Source organism: Haemaphysalis longicornis, unplaced genomic scaffold, assembly GCF_048455015.1.
Source record: "Haemaphysalis longicornis isolate Haplotype H1 unplaced genomic scaffold, Haemaphysalis longicornis Haplotype H1 scaffold_1, whole genome shotgun sequence".
NCBI classification, from domain to species: Eukaryota; Metazoa; Arthropoda; class Arachnida; order Ixodida; family Ixodidae; genus Haemaphysalis; species Haemaphysalis longicornis.
The window spans coordinates 208,441,956-208,457,208 of NW_027526203.1; positions in this window are offsets into that span (position 1 = coordinate 208,441,956).

Genomic DNA, 15,253 nt, shown 5'->3' on the forward strand with positions numbered 1-15,253 from the left:
CAGCACAAAAGTGAGCGAAATCTCAGCGAGAAATTTCGCCTGCTTTCGTCCCGATATTCCAGCCCTCGGCAACGCTGCACGTGGTTTGAAAGATAGGTGTTGTATGGTATCTGTAACATGTGCGCTGTATTTTGTTAAAGTCGATAATTTTCCCAGGGATACCGAAAATTTTAGTCTATCTGTCTGCTTGTCTGTCTGCCCAACGATACAGCCACCCGGCCATAATATAAAAGATTTCTGAACGAACTTTATATAAGCGAACCTTTTCAAACAACTAAATCGGTTAACATATTTCATGCTTGTCAACACTGTTGACCAAAAAGAAAACATTAGGCATATCTGAGGTAAAGTATCAATACATAACTGGTACTTGGCAGTGTTATTTTAATTGAATGTAGTAGTGTTCACGATATTTGCAATATAAAAAAATATGCAAAGAAAAGGATATTATGACTCAAAAATACAAAAAAGAGCTCGCTCCCGAGCCTATAGACCTCGTGGCGGCATTTTAAGTTCATCAGTAACAAAGTTTCCGACAGATGGCACGCAAGCAGTGGAACGCGCTGAAATTGGATCGACTTGAGCAAACCTCCACCCGGATTATCGTGGGAGGAGCGAGACGGGAGGGGAAGGGCGTGAGATGTGAGCGGGGGTAAGGAGAGAGGGATTTACGTGGCAGGGGAGGCAGACGACTATCGTCTTTCGACGACATTTGCAACGAAGTGAGCAGATAGGCGGTATTTTTTTTTTTGCCAGCAAAAACAAATGCAGATTTTGTTTCTTGACAGGCAATTTCTATCTTAAATATTTACTTCTATTCTTTATGGGAATTCGAAGCAGCGTTGAGAAGCGAAATACACAGCATTTTCGCCTTGCTCACGCCTTTTATACTTGTGTACTTACTTGTGTAGTTATTTGTGTACTTATGTACGTAGGAAAACTTGCATGCGGTTCTACACTAATTCAGGAACATCTAATGCCCCTGCCACACGTACACGAAAAATGACGTTAAGTGGTTAAAGCTCTAGATTTTAATGCCACTAATTCGCTGCAACACGCAAAAATTTTAATGTAATTCGCTCTAATGTCATGTCTGGTGTAAGGAGCTTCGCATTACTCATTCGCCTTCACGAACGCCTTAAATCTGCCTACTATCGAACGGTATGAGCACCAAATGAAAGCAACAAAACTCTCAGCACCAGAGTGTTTACGCGGAAACGTAGCTGAACTTTGAAATAAGGCGATTTTTTGTACACTCTTGGTGGCGAAGTTCTGAAGAAGATGAAGTACAGTGAAAAAGCGGCAAAAGGCAAAAAAAAACATCGCATCACTGGCCGTTTTGAATTGATCGGGTTTGGCTACCGCTGGCAGGCGGCGGCAGCTGCTGAAGCAACTTTTAGAAACGGCTAACACCATTGTTTAAAAACACTATTTCTCATAATGTTTAACATGTTAAACATTTTTAACCATTGTAAGACGTTTTTTCTCTACGTTAGATTTTAAAATATGAATGGATTTTTCTTTTTGGTCAATATCCCCATCATGCCTAACACATTTAACGCCTTGGCGTTTTCCCGTGTAGCGCGGCCCACCCAAATAATGTCATTTGGTATCGTAAGGCCTTAAACACTTAATGTCATTTTTCGTGTACACGGGGCATAAGGAAATCTCTGGTAGCTCTTGCACTGAACGGAGAGACCCGCCAGCGGTAGGAATTTGTGCGAAAAATTCTTAACGCATGGTGGTGCTGGGACATTTGCTAGTTCACTGCGTGCAGCGCAGCCGTGTCATCTGAACAAGTTGTTCCTCCTTTTATTCAGCTGAGATCGGACATTGAGTCATTTAATAGAAGCAGCTTTGTTACGCCTAGAGTAACGCTACTGTAAACCTCCAAAGCCCGCTTGTTTAGTGTTTTGGTGAGCTCACATTTTGGAATAGAGTTACCGGATGACGGGAGGCCAAAAACGTTTCTACCTCAGTTTTTTTGCTTCTTTCCTGGTAATTATCGTCTGTTCGTAATGCTGGCAAAGAAAAGGCGCATTACCGGCATTTTCAGGGTGCGGGGGAACCCCGCCAAGGTAAGGGTAAACAACGACAGTAAACAGGAATGGCAACAACCACGAACGGAAAAGTGAGCAACATAATAGAGCTCAAACCGGGAACATAGTGCGGACATAAGGGGTTAAGACGGCAGAGTTTAAGTGGCGCTCGTTTATTTGGGCGCTCGTTTAAGTCCAACCTGCAGTTTTTGCTTAATACGTCCGTATTTGCACTTTTTGTTACCTCGCGTTGCCCGTTATTTTCGGGTTTTTCATCGGCATTATCGCAACTCTTTCTACACTGATCCTCACACGAAACTCACGCCGGGAACAATGTGGCCTCCTTTACGAAAAAAGAAAAATTAGAAGAAGCATGCAGGCGTGCCACTCCAAGCGTTTCGGAGATAAACAGGCTGAATGGTAGCGATTACAAGGGCCATATTCTTCTTGCTTGGCTTTCCTCGCTGTCTCCGTGTGTGAAGGCCTCTAAGTAATTATGCATGGAGTCGGGGCAGAGTTAATTTTCGCGTGTGTGGCCTCTGAAGCAAAAAATAAGGGCACCGAGGGAGAACGGAAGACGGACTTGGGTATAGAGCACTGCGGCTCGCTATCTATCAACCCTTAAATATGTCCGCGACGCGTGCTGCGCTGCTACCTGCCTGCCCGCCATTATCCCCGGTAATAAAGGGGTAGCGGGAAAGCCGCCCCGTGGCCCAAGATAGGCAGCAGAAAAACAAAAGGCTACTGACGCGGCTGTGCGCGTCGCAGCATTTATAGGCTGCGTATATTTCGCGCGCGTTCAATTTTGTAGCACCGTTCTCGGATGTATGGTTTTGTAAGCGTTGGACAGAATACGTTCACCGAACCGATTACGCGTCGGACGGGGAGCGCCCTCAACTGGAAAAAAATTACTGTTAAAAATTGTACAGAAATTTTTTGAAATCCCTGCTGATGCGCATAAGCATTTTTACGCCGCTTCTCCATTTCACAAAACTTTCATTTCTTTGGTGCCTTCCAGTTTATTAGTTATTATTTTTTGTTGGGTTAATAGCGTGAGGGCGCTGGCTTACGTAAAGGTGTTCGCATTTCTTTACTTCATTTTGAATTTTGTGTTACATCCAGGTATATGTATATGGGTTGGCGAGTTGTGCGACTTCTTTCTCCTTTTTAGTTCGCATTGCGCTGTATGGGACTGGTATCGGTCACTAATCATGTACTTGAATGCGTAAGCATTGTTTTCCTAGTACTCCAGACTACGGACAGTATAACCTCTCGTACCAGCACAAAAATGCATAATTCAGGGAGGCATTTAATCTTTATAAAGGTGGAAATATCGGTTATGGGTAAAAGTGAAAGGACGAGGAAAAAAAACAAAAAACGAAAAGCCACCCACTGCAGCCCAACTTGAAGTAAATAGGATGAAAAGTAGACCGATTTGGCTACTTGTCGTTAAATATGGCTATAAAAAATAAAAATGTAGAAGATTTCCGTGAGCGTACTTGAGAATTAGTAGTAATTCTGCAAATTGTTGTACATATTTTTGTTTTTCTTTGTTTTTCGGATTGCTTTTGTAATCGCGTTAGGGGGTGGATTATATCAGGTGTTAGTCCATGTTTAGTTCTAGTTTGTTGCAATTCGCCTATTTATTCATATTTTTTTTTGTTTTTATGCGACAAATATTCTACATCGCGCGTATGATAACAATTAAATGCCTCAACTTCGCTGATTGTGCATTGCAGTGCAGATACAAGACTTTGAACGGTTGCTGCCTTTTGACAAATTGTTTGTTTCTGTTGGTTTTTCGGGTTTTTCGTACTGTTGCCTTAATCGCGTGAGGGCGGCGTATTGATTAGATTGACCTTTGTAATTTCGGAAGCCCGTTTTTAGCTTTCCAAATCTTTTTTTCGAAAAACAAATCTAGTGTGTGCTTTCAAGTGACATGTATCTAGGAAGTTTGCCGGCAGATAAATTGCAATTTTGTTGACCACTTCGTTAAAAGCGCAAGGCGAACCCTACACATGCGATATCATGCTGTATAAATAAATACATTCAAATAGTTGACTCTTACTGTATTGTTTGTGTATGGGCTGGTTTGATGAAGCATTGCATTTGTTTCCACAAAACACCCTAAAACGTCACTGGAAAGGTTGTGCACTCGTTTTATGTCAGTTGTCCTTTTATAGCCATGTTATGAGCTGGCTCATGTACGCTACTTCAAAAAATTAGCTGACAAGCATCTAGCCTCGGGTAATCAAGGTGTAGGATGCAGCGATGGCGTAGAGGTAGAGCATCCGCCTGGCGTGCAGAAGGACCGTGGTCCGAACCCCGGTGCCGGACAATTCCCACCGGATTAAAAAAAAAATCCGCGTATTGATGGAATTGCACAAAGGGGCTTGGGGTGCGGCCTGACCCCGGCGACCATTGCCGGTAATGCACTCCCTCACCAGAGCAGGATTGGCCACCCTGGTGTAGTAACGGCCACAACCTCCCATGAATGCGCTTCCTGGGCTCCATTCGCTCAATTTTTATTTCTTTTCCTTAACTTTATTTCGAGTTGTTTCCTTGCACTACATTGCGTGCCATTTTTATTTAACTTTTTTTTTCTCTCTATTGCTGCTTTCCTGATCTCTCACATTCACTTCACTGCATTGTAATCATCACCATCTGGTGTAGCAAGAAGCACTGCCGCTAGCAGAGCTGACCTCTCCAGCCAACATTAAAGAGTTCTCTCTCTCTCTCCCATGAATACGCCAATTAACCCTCGGCCCTCAGTCCCCAGCGGCTGCGAAGCAACTGACCACGGCGGCGGTCAGGCCTGTGACGCAGCAGAGGGTGCTAAGAATCCCTGGATCCGGACAGGCCGCCAATGGAATCTGAACCTGGCAACATTTAACGCGCGAACCTTATCTAGCGAAGCGAGTCTAGAGGTGTTGTTCGAGGAATTAGAGGGCATTAAATGGGATGTAATAGGCCTTAGCGAGGTTAGGAGGGCAGGCGAAGTATTTACAGTGCTGAAAAATGGACACGTCCTATGTTACCGGGGTCTAGAGGAGAGAAGAGAACTGGGAGTGGGATTTCTAGTCAATAAAAGCATAGCTGGCAAAATAGAAGAATACTATAGCATTAACGAAAGGCCAGCAGGTCTTGTAATTAGGCTCAATAAGAGGTACAAGCTCAAGGTGGTGCACGGCTACGCGCCCACATCCAGCCACGATGACCAAGCAGTTGAACGCTTCTATGAAGATGTGGAATCGGCAATGGCTAAAGTAATAACACAGTATACCGTAGTTATGGGGGACTTCAATGCTAAAGTAGGCAAGAATCAGGCTGGATACAAGGCAGTTGGGAACTATGGACTGGGCTGTAGAAATAGCAGGGGGGACCTACTAGTTGAGTTTGCAGAACGGAATAACCTACGCATAATGAATACTTTCTTCTGTAAACGGGAGAGTCGGAAGTGGACCTGGAGGAGCCCGAATGGGGAGCATAAAAATGAAATAGACTTCATATTATGCGATAACCCTGGCGTCGTGCAGGAAGTGGAAGTGCTCGGAAGGGTAAGGTGTAGTGACCACCGTATGGTAAGATCTCGAGTTAGGCTAGATTTGAGGAGGGACCGCAACAAGCTTGTACGAAAGAAACCGATAAATGAGCTAACAGTAAGACGTAAAGTAGAAGAATTCAGGATCGCCCTGCAGAACCGATATTCAGCTCTTAACGATGAAGCCGAGCTTACGACACAGGAAGCCAGCGACAACCTTACACGCATTATTACGGAGGGTGCAGTAGAAGTCGGGGGCACTATGGCTAGACAGGATACTGGCAAACTTTCACAGGAGACGAAAGATCTAATTAGGAAACGGCAAACCATGACAATCTCTACCGGAGCTGACAGAATAGAACTAGCGGAGCTTTCGAAGTTAATCAATAAGCGTAAGACAGCTGACATACGGAAGTATAATATGGAGAGGATCGAATACGCTGTAAAGAACGGAGATAGCCTGAAAGCGGTGAAGAGGCGTCTTGGCGTGGGGAAAAATCAGATGTATGCACTTAAATATAAGCAAGGCAATGTCATCACAAATAGGGATAAAATAGTAACAGTGGCCGAGGAGTTCTATAGGGACCTGTACAGTAGCCGGGACATCCAGGATAATGCCGAACGAGACAGTAGTTCAGAGGAGATAGACATCCCACCAGTAACGACCGAAGAAATAAGGAAGGCTTTGAAAGAAATGAAAGGGGGCAAAGCACCTGGTGAGGATCAGTTAACAGCAGACCTCTTGAAGGATGGCGGAGAAATTGTACTTGAAAGACTCGCAAACCTGTATACGCAATGCCTAATGACCGCAAGTGTACCGGAATCTTGGAAGAACGCGAACATCATCCTAATCCATAAGAAAGGCGACATGAAGCACTTGAAAAATTACAGGCCGATCAGCTTACTGTCAGTCGTCTACAAGGTACTTACCAAGGTAATCGCTAACTGAATTTCTGCAACCTTAGATTTCAGTCAACCTAAAGAACAAGCAAAGTTCCGTAAAGGTTATTCAACAATGGACCATATTCACACGATCAATCAGGTGATAGAGAAGTGCGCTGAGTATACTGAACACCTATATATAGCCTTCATAGATTATGAGAAAGCATTTGACTCGGTCGAAACCCTAGCAGTCATTCAGGCATTACGGAACCAGGGGGCAGATGAGCATTATGTAAGAATACTAGAGGATATCTACAATGGGTCCACAGCTACCATCATCCTCCATAAGGAGAGCAGTAAAATACCTATAAGGAAGGGTGTCAGACAAGGAGACACAATCTCTCCAATGTTATTCACAGCATGTTTACAAGAAGTATTCAGAACGCTGGATTGGGAACAGGTGGGAGTAAGGGTTAATGGAGAATACCTTAGTAACCTCAGATTTGCTGATGACGTTGCCTTGCTAAGTAACTCGGGGGACGAATTGCAAAGCATGCTTTCCGCACTGGACGAACAGAGTAGAACCGTGGGCCTGAAAATTAATATGCAGAAAACTAAAGTAATGATCAATAACCTCGGGACAGCACAGCGGTTTGAGATAGGTGGCGAGGCAGTGGAAGTGGTAAGCGAATATATCTACTTAGGCCAAGTTGTGACCCCAGATCCCAACCATGAGGCAGAGATAATTAGAAGGATAAGAATGGGGTGGGGTGCATATGGCAGACATTCTCAGATAATGAATAGCAGCCTACCATTGTCGCTGAAGAAGAAAGTGTATGACAGCTGCATCTTACCGGTACTCACCTACGGGGCAGAAACCTGGAGGCTCACTAAGAGGGTTCAACTTAAATTGAGAACGACTCAGCGTGCAATGGAGCGAAAAATGATAGGTGTAACATTAAGTGACAAGAAGAGAGCGTAGTGGGTCAGGGAACAAACACGTGTTAAGGACATATTAGTAGAGATTAAGAAAAAGAAATGGACGTGGGCAGGGCATGTAATGCGAAGGCAACATAACCGCTGGTCATTAAGGGTAACAGAGTGGATTCCTAGAGAAAGCAAGCGTTGCAGGGGGCGGCAGAAAGTTATATGGGCAGATGAGATGAAGAAGTTTGCGGGGATAAATTGGTCACAGTTGGCACAGGACCGACGTAATTGGAGAATAGTGGGAGAGGCCTTTGCCCTGCAGTGGGCGTAGATAGGCTGATGATGATGATGATGATGATGAATCCAGGTGCTCAGTTAATCCAACTGTTGTGTGCTTAGGAAAATTGGGGGGGAGTTGGGGTGTATGAAGTATGTACGCAACAGGTGAATCGGAAAATATAAGCGCCGGCTGATGTTACAATTTATTGAAATATTGGTTGGTGGAAATGATTTGGTTGGATTTGAAAATCGACAAAAATAGCTGATTCGATTAGCATTTTATGAAGAACTTGCACAATAACCCTGGTAGATATGTTTCATGAACGACCAGAAATTCAACGACAGATGACGTCATTATTGATTGAAAATATTGTATGGTGGTGATCATAATAGAGCGATTAATATTATATTTTACTTTATTGCATTATTTTTATTAGCTATGTAAACAAGCTTTGTCAGCCCTCCCCCCCTGCCCCCCTCCATCATCCTTCCTCGTCGGTTCGAGGGTACGCATGTACAGTTCGGTATCCCACTGGCTCGTACATCAACTTGATGTATGCGAACGCCATACATTACTAATACAGTAACCCCGGGTTTGCCAGTCGCCGCCTTACAAGTTTAAAATGGCTGAACGAACTTATTTATATTGGGTAGCTGGCATGCCTCGTGTAGAGAAAAAAGAAGGCAAGATGGAGAGGGAGATGTTCGTGGAGGAAGAAAGGTCTCACAATGCTCGTCCGCTCGTTGCAAGGAGGTGACGAGAGGATATAAACACCTTTGACATTCAGTGCCGTGTCCTCTGCGCCAAGTTAAGCCGCACTGGCATTGCGCACGCCCTCCTCGTGCGCAATACGCGCGAGAGTTAGCTGCATAGGCAACGCCCGTGCGACAAATTCTGTGTTTAAATTCTTTCCGCAATTGCTTCAATTATCAGCCCAGAGTGCACGCACGCACGCACGCACGCACGCACGCGCACGCACGCGCACGCACACGCACACGCACACGCACATGCACGCACACACACACACGCACACGCACACGCACACGCACACACACACACACGCACACGCACACGCACGCACACGCACGCACACGCACGCACACGCACACGCACACACGCACGCGCGCACGCGCACACGCGCACACGCATGCACGCGCACGCACACGCACGCACACACGCACGCACGCATGCACATAGATACACAAGTATCATGACCAGGCAACAACGCAAGCTTCCTCAGTTTCATACCTTGCATTGACTGCTCCCATCAAACAGCACGATCCAGTCTTCCTGCATTATCCGGTGCTCGCCTGTTTTCGGGATTTACGCTACCATCCCTTATATACCATAAATCTACATGGTTATGTTGAGCAGCTAGCATTCCACCGAACATCTTTTTCCACACCCCTCACTTGACATAGTGAGCGAATCAGTCTGTACTGCACCCGCCGTGGTGGCGCAGTGGCTCCGGCGTACCGATGCAATGCTGAGCACAAGGTTGCGAGTTCGATTCTCGTCCATGGCAATCGTACTTCGGTGGGGACAAAACGCGCAAACACTCGCGTGTTAAGATTTGGAAGTTACGCCCACACACGTCGGAAAATTGGCTGGGAGGCCTTACGCATTGACATATGAAGGAAAAACAACAACAGAAAATACAGGAAAGCTATAAGGGAGAAACAAGAAGGCGAACAATGGGGGACACAGCAAAATAGGCTCCTTATTAGATGCCGTGAAAAGAAGCGCCACGGCCGTCTTCTTTCCACGTAATTTCCCCACCCATCTACCGGAATGCTATCCTGCGGCCGATGGAAACCCCAGCGTTCACGTAGCATGAATATCAACCGAATACCTTCTCCCTGCCCCTCTACATGAACAACAACAACAAAAAAAAAAGATGGGTCGGTGGGAAGACGGGCCAGAAATAACAGAAATTATCTGCACTGGTTGGCGGGAATTTCCCTGACTTTTCAAATAGCGCATCACACACAGTAGGCGCGTCATGAGCCAAACGAAACATTTAAAAGCGAGTTCCGACGAACGAGTAGCCTCTCAAAAGAGTTCGGGGCTAGAGACAAAGCACCCCCGGAGCTCCCGAAGGACTTCCTTTTTCTCGCCGGCGGAAACGAACCGCACTGTTGTAAATACTCACGCCGCAGATGGCCGCGCAGCTATATTATGCGCCACTGCAGCCGAGCCGGCGGCTGCGGCCAGGGAACAGTAGCAAATGCAGGGACGCGCACAAAAGGCTCAGAAGGACGTTTCAAAGACAATCGGTCTGCGGAGCTGTCGAAACTATCTTCTCGCGAACAACAGAACGGTTTCCTTTTTGCCTTCCACGCCCGTTTCGCTGGTCGTTGTGCGGAGGCGCGAGACGTTCTCTTCTGAGCGCGCGTGTGATCATCAGCCCGTGTGTCGCTTCTGTGACTGCTCAAGCGCCTCTCGAGTTGAGAGATGGATTGCTCCTTTTGCGGTGGCTAAATGAATGGGCACCTCTTGGCTGCATCCCCGGTTTTCCTCTCCTGCCCATCATGCTTTGCTTTGCTTCGCTTTCCTTCTCTTCGTTGTCGAATCACTTTCACAACACACTAGCGGTGGCGGCGGCCGATTGTGGGAGCTCGCTCTCCCGCTGCTCACTTTCACCGCATCTTTTGTGTGCGGCCCGTTTACGAGGTGTAAATGAAGCGAGTTACAAAAGGCTCGTACGGCGGCCGGCCGCGCGGCGTGCCCCTCCCACCACCGTGCGGCGTAGTCCAGGCATCAACTACACGTGTACGCACTCTCGATAGGTGAAATGTGCGGGGGTCACTTTTGTCGCTCTTTTACATTAACCTGCCTTAGAGCCAATGATTCTTGAAAAATTTAAGGAACAGCAAAAGCAACGAGCTCTTCGTGTGCAGGCGGAACAAACCGGAGTCAAGAGCAATCTTGAGGTCTGCACATGACTGTTTTGTAGCTTGTTTCTCCTCTCTAACATTAATAGACTCAGGTGGCCCCGACTCGCCTGTAGGTTGCATAATTTTCTTCTGAAAGAAGAGCCCTTCTTTTCGGGAGGCTGTTCGCTCTTCTGCGGACTTCGCTTGAACCAATAGGTATCAGAGGAGCAAGGCATGGCGCGAATCTCCTTGACACGGCTATCATGAGCCGTTTGATTCCAGGAGAGTCTTTTTGCGCGTCGCTACTCAGCGTGGCGTAAATCTATAGAATAAAGTGAAATAAAAGAAAATCCCATCATGTTAGGTTTAGGTAAGGTTAGCTAAGGTTGGGTTAGGGGACGTTAGGTTAGGTTACGTAAGATTGGAACATCCTTTTGTGGTACGTGATGCTGTGGGAGCGTAAGAGAAAAAAGAAATCCGATTAGCATAGGTTTAGGTTCACCCTCAGAAAGGCAGTACGACAGGGAGATACCATCTCGCCAAAACTGTTCACAGCGTGTCTGGAGGGGGTATTTTGAGGTTTGCAGAAGACATAGTCTTGATCAGTGAGCTGGCAGAGTTCCTGAAAAAAAATGCTTGAGGAGCTGTAATCAGAAAGCTTGGCCGTGAGGCTAGAAAAAAATATGAAAAAATATAAAATAGTAATAAATAACCATGTCCAAAGAGCACTCTTCAGCTTAGGTAACGCAGCGCTGGAACAAGTAGAAAACTATAACTACCTCGGACAAGTGGTCAGTGCTGACGTGAACCACGAGAAAGAAATCCGGTGTAGAATAGGTATGGGCTAGGTGCACTCAAAAAACACTACAAAATAATGAAAAGTGAGCTACCTTTGACACTGAAAAGAACAGTATATACAACCAATGCGTGCTGCCGGTGATGAGGTATGGAACGGAAACTTGGCACATTACTAGTCCAGACAACTGGAAAGAAAACTTTGGTCGGCTGAATGAGCCATAGAACGAAGGATGGTTGGGGTAACTCTGAGGGATATATGAAAAGAGCTCCCTGGATCAGGAAGCAAACGGAGTTAAAGATATCACATTTCAAAAAACAAAAACAAACAAAAAAACAAATGAACTATGGCTGGCCATGCAGTGAGACGAAATGACAGCCGGCGGACCTCCAGTGTAACAGAATGAATACCAAGAGGCGGGCATAGAAGAAGTGTAAGGCCAATCATCCAGTGGAGGGACAAAATAAGGATGTTCAGAGGCAAAGATTGGACTCGAGCAACGCAGAACAGGAATGGGTGGAGGTCAGTGTAAGAAGCCTTTGTCCTGCAGTGGACCTAACTAAATAGGCAGCTGAAATGATGATAGTTTTAGGTTTTTTTAGGTTTGGTAAGGATGGAACAGCCTTTTGTGGTGCATGATGCTGGCTGTGGGAAGGAAATTGAAATAAGAAATCCGGTTAGCAGTGTTAGGTTAAGTTAGGTTAGGTTGGAACAGCCTTTTCTTTATACGTGAGGATGCTAAACGACCTGCAAAGAGACTATCTCCCTTCGTGCGGCTACTGGGGCGATGTAACTGACAGTTTTCCCGCCTCTCTATCGCGAAAGCGAAAATACTTTGGTAAACGCTTTGGGATGGTAATCACGAACCTTTTATAAGCGAACACAGACTTGTTCTCAGTGTTGAGGCTGCGTTCAGGTACGAAGCATGGTTCTTGACTCGTGGGAAAATGACTAGAAACATCAGAAAGTCTCCGGCGTACTTTGGCCAGCTTTCTAACATTTCACGTTTTTAATTACTTGGCCACATTTTGTCGTAACACTGGCCGACGGGATGTGTTAATACATAGCTCCCTTCAACGTCAGCTACCCATTCAAAGCAAAATTTCCACATCAAAGTAATATTGACAGGCTTAAAAGGACTCTGCGACATTTTTCTCACTTTTTCTCTAAATCTTAAAGGCTTTCAGACTGCAGTTAATAAACACACCCAGTACTTGTAATAGGGAGTCCCGAAGTACCTCAGCTAAAAATTACGGACCCATGCCATCACACAACTCAAAAACTTGCTCAAAAGATTTTTCTTTATTTTACGGTACTTGCGTTCTTCGAGAGCTTGAATTACGTCGTTAGAGCGATGTAGCGGCAATTGGCCGGCTTACTTTCAATTGGAGCAAAAAGCGCATTCAGTAGCCACTTTTAAAAAATCAGCACAAAAGCGACGAGCCACTGATGCGACGAGCAAATCGCGCAGTGCCGCCAGTGCCGCTTTGTGCTGGCGATAACTATAGCTTCCACAGTGCTTCCAGACCCGAAGGAAAGAGTGAAGGCGTTTATTAGGAGTGTTGCAGAGTCCCTTTAACGTGGTCACAAATGAGACGTGGCAGTTGCGATGTGGCGACGTGGCAGTGGGTTTCGAGAGTTCAAGTAGTGTCGCAATTCACTGTCGTATTTTTCCATCGACAAGCGAATACCTGTGGCAATCCTTCCGACGACGGGGTGGTATTTGATACCCCAACTTTGACCGGTAACTTCGCAGGAAATGAAGCAGGCGCCAATTGAGCATCAAATCTTACAACTACGAAGTTTTTCATAATAAAGGTATGTTGCCGGCCCTTTTGCCCAAACGAAGCTATAGCTTCGCTTGTGCAAAAGGGCCGTCACAACATCCGTCACAAGTCACGAACCTCATATATGAGGTTCGTGACTTGTGACGGATGCTTTCTTATTCCGCCGCGCTTCATCTTCCTCGTGGGTGACTGAACAGGGGCCAATTGCGTCTCTGTTTGCAGGACATTCTGTTTCGCTTCTTTATCATGCGGCATAGCGCGGCGCACGAGGGCAATCATCCCTTTTTCCCCGGGATTTTCCTGACGCTAGGCCTATCGTTGCGATGTGAGGTCTAACGACGTTAACAGACCCTTGCCAGCAGCTTTGTATACAGTGAGTATGACGCAGTGTTGTACACGTTCCTCCAAAATAGGAACGAAAGCTCTTTCCACGTTCCTTGCCAATTTTGAAACGACTTCCCGTTACAAGTTCCTTTATTGCGAAAGGAACGCGTTCCAGTTCCACTTCGAAAATTGGAACGTGTCGTTACATTAACGTTACAATTAGGTTTTTAAATTAAAATATAGTGTCGGATAATCCTGGGTCGAAATTAAGTGAGACATTTAAAACTCACATTGAACTACGTATATTATACGAATATTAACACCACTGGCAGCAGATGATCTGGAGATAAAGATAATCAAAAGAAACGCTCCTAGGCGAATTTTTTCAGGGAGCACCGGACAAACTCCAGACGGCTCGAGGACATTTCGGTGCAGGATATTTCGCTGCGGAAATTTCGGTGTACAGACATATCGGTGTACGGGCGTTTCGGTGCACGCACATTTCGGTGCACGCACATTTCGGTGTACGGACATTTCGGTGTACGGAAATTTCGGCGACCAAATTATCCGGTGCTTGCCTGTTTGCGACAGCCGTTATATTTTTATTTCCGCCTAACGTGGGTTATGGACAACAATCTGGAGCAGTGAATTTAATTTCTTGATTGATGCCGTGTTCGATCTTTGCCAGGTATTTTTAGAAATTCTACCTTTATTTATTTTTGTTTAATACCTCTTCCTGGGGACACCGGTTATATGCAGCCGATTGAATTCTTTAGCACACGTTTTTTTCATTTATGACAGGTTGTTAATTTATATTCTCTCTTTTTTAGCTAAGACAATTACCCGTGTTTACGATGGTCTACCGCCTCTTCTATATTTTTTTTAAATTACACACCCTCAAATTACATACATTACATGCCCACTCTCAATATCCAAAAAGTAACAAACATTAGCTAGCCCCCCAGAATGTAGAGAACCTTGTGAAGAATATTACGTAGGCTTGGCTGCCTTGCTAAAATGAATTCGCGAACACTGGTCTAGGATATAGCCGCGGAGGAAAAACGGGCCTTTTGGAAAACAGCCGCAGGTTCTAATGTCCTAAATGCTGATTAAGCGCGTACCGGTTGTGCATACAAATTCCACCCATTGTGTTCGGGACAACCAACCTTCGTTTAATGTTTACAAGCCTACATTTACCACATTTTAATTGTTTGTTCTAGCGCCCCCCCCCCCTTCCCACCTCCCGCCTGTACGCTCGAATCTCGACCAGATTTTTTTCAGCCATATTATTTTCGGTTTCCCCTGAAAATCCTACTGACGTGGTGGAGTTCACGGTCTCCGAAGCATCACCGCAGTGATTGTTTTATTTTTTATTTAGAACATACTGCTAGCCTCTTAGTGGAGGCTTTTGCAGGAATTGGGTGATACATTCAGAACAATGACATAGCGCACTTCGCGTTTAAAACAGAAAAAAAGCTTTGCATTCACCATGGGCGCACGAAACGTCTATAATGTGGCACAAAAAAGCCACCCAAAAAGCCGCTGAGTACACAGAATGGCCACTATGGTTTGCTGGCTACGCCCTTCCGCGCGTCGCGGTCATATCGACGGTGCCCCCACTCCAGGATTCGCTCTTTCTGCGCCTTCAGTCGCTCCCTTGGGAATTAACTCATCAAGTCGCGCATATCATGGACACCCCAGGTATGCATCGCTTCCGCCCATTATAAAGAGCAAAAAAAAAAAATAAAAATGAATAGGCTAGTGTGACGAGAGCGGCAACAGTCGTCTTCAAGTTTTCGAA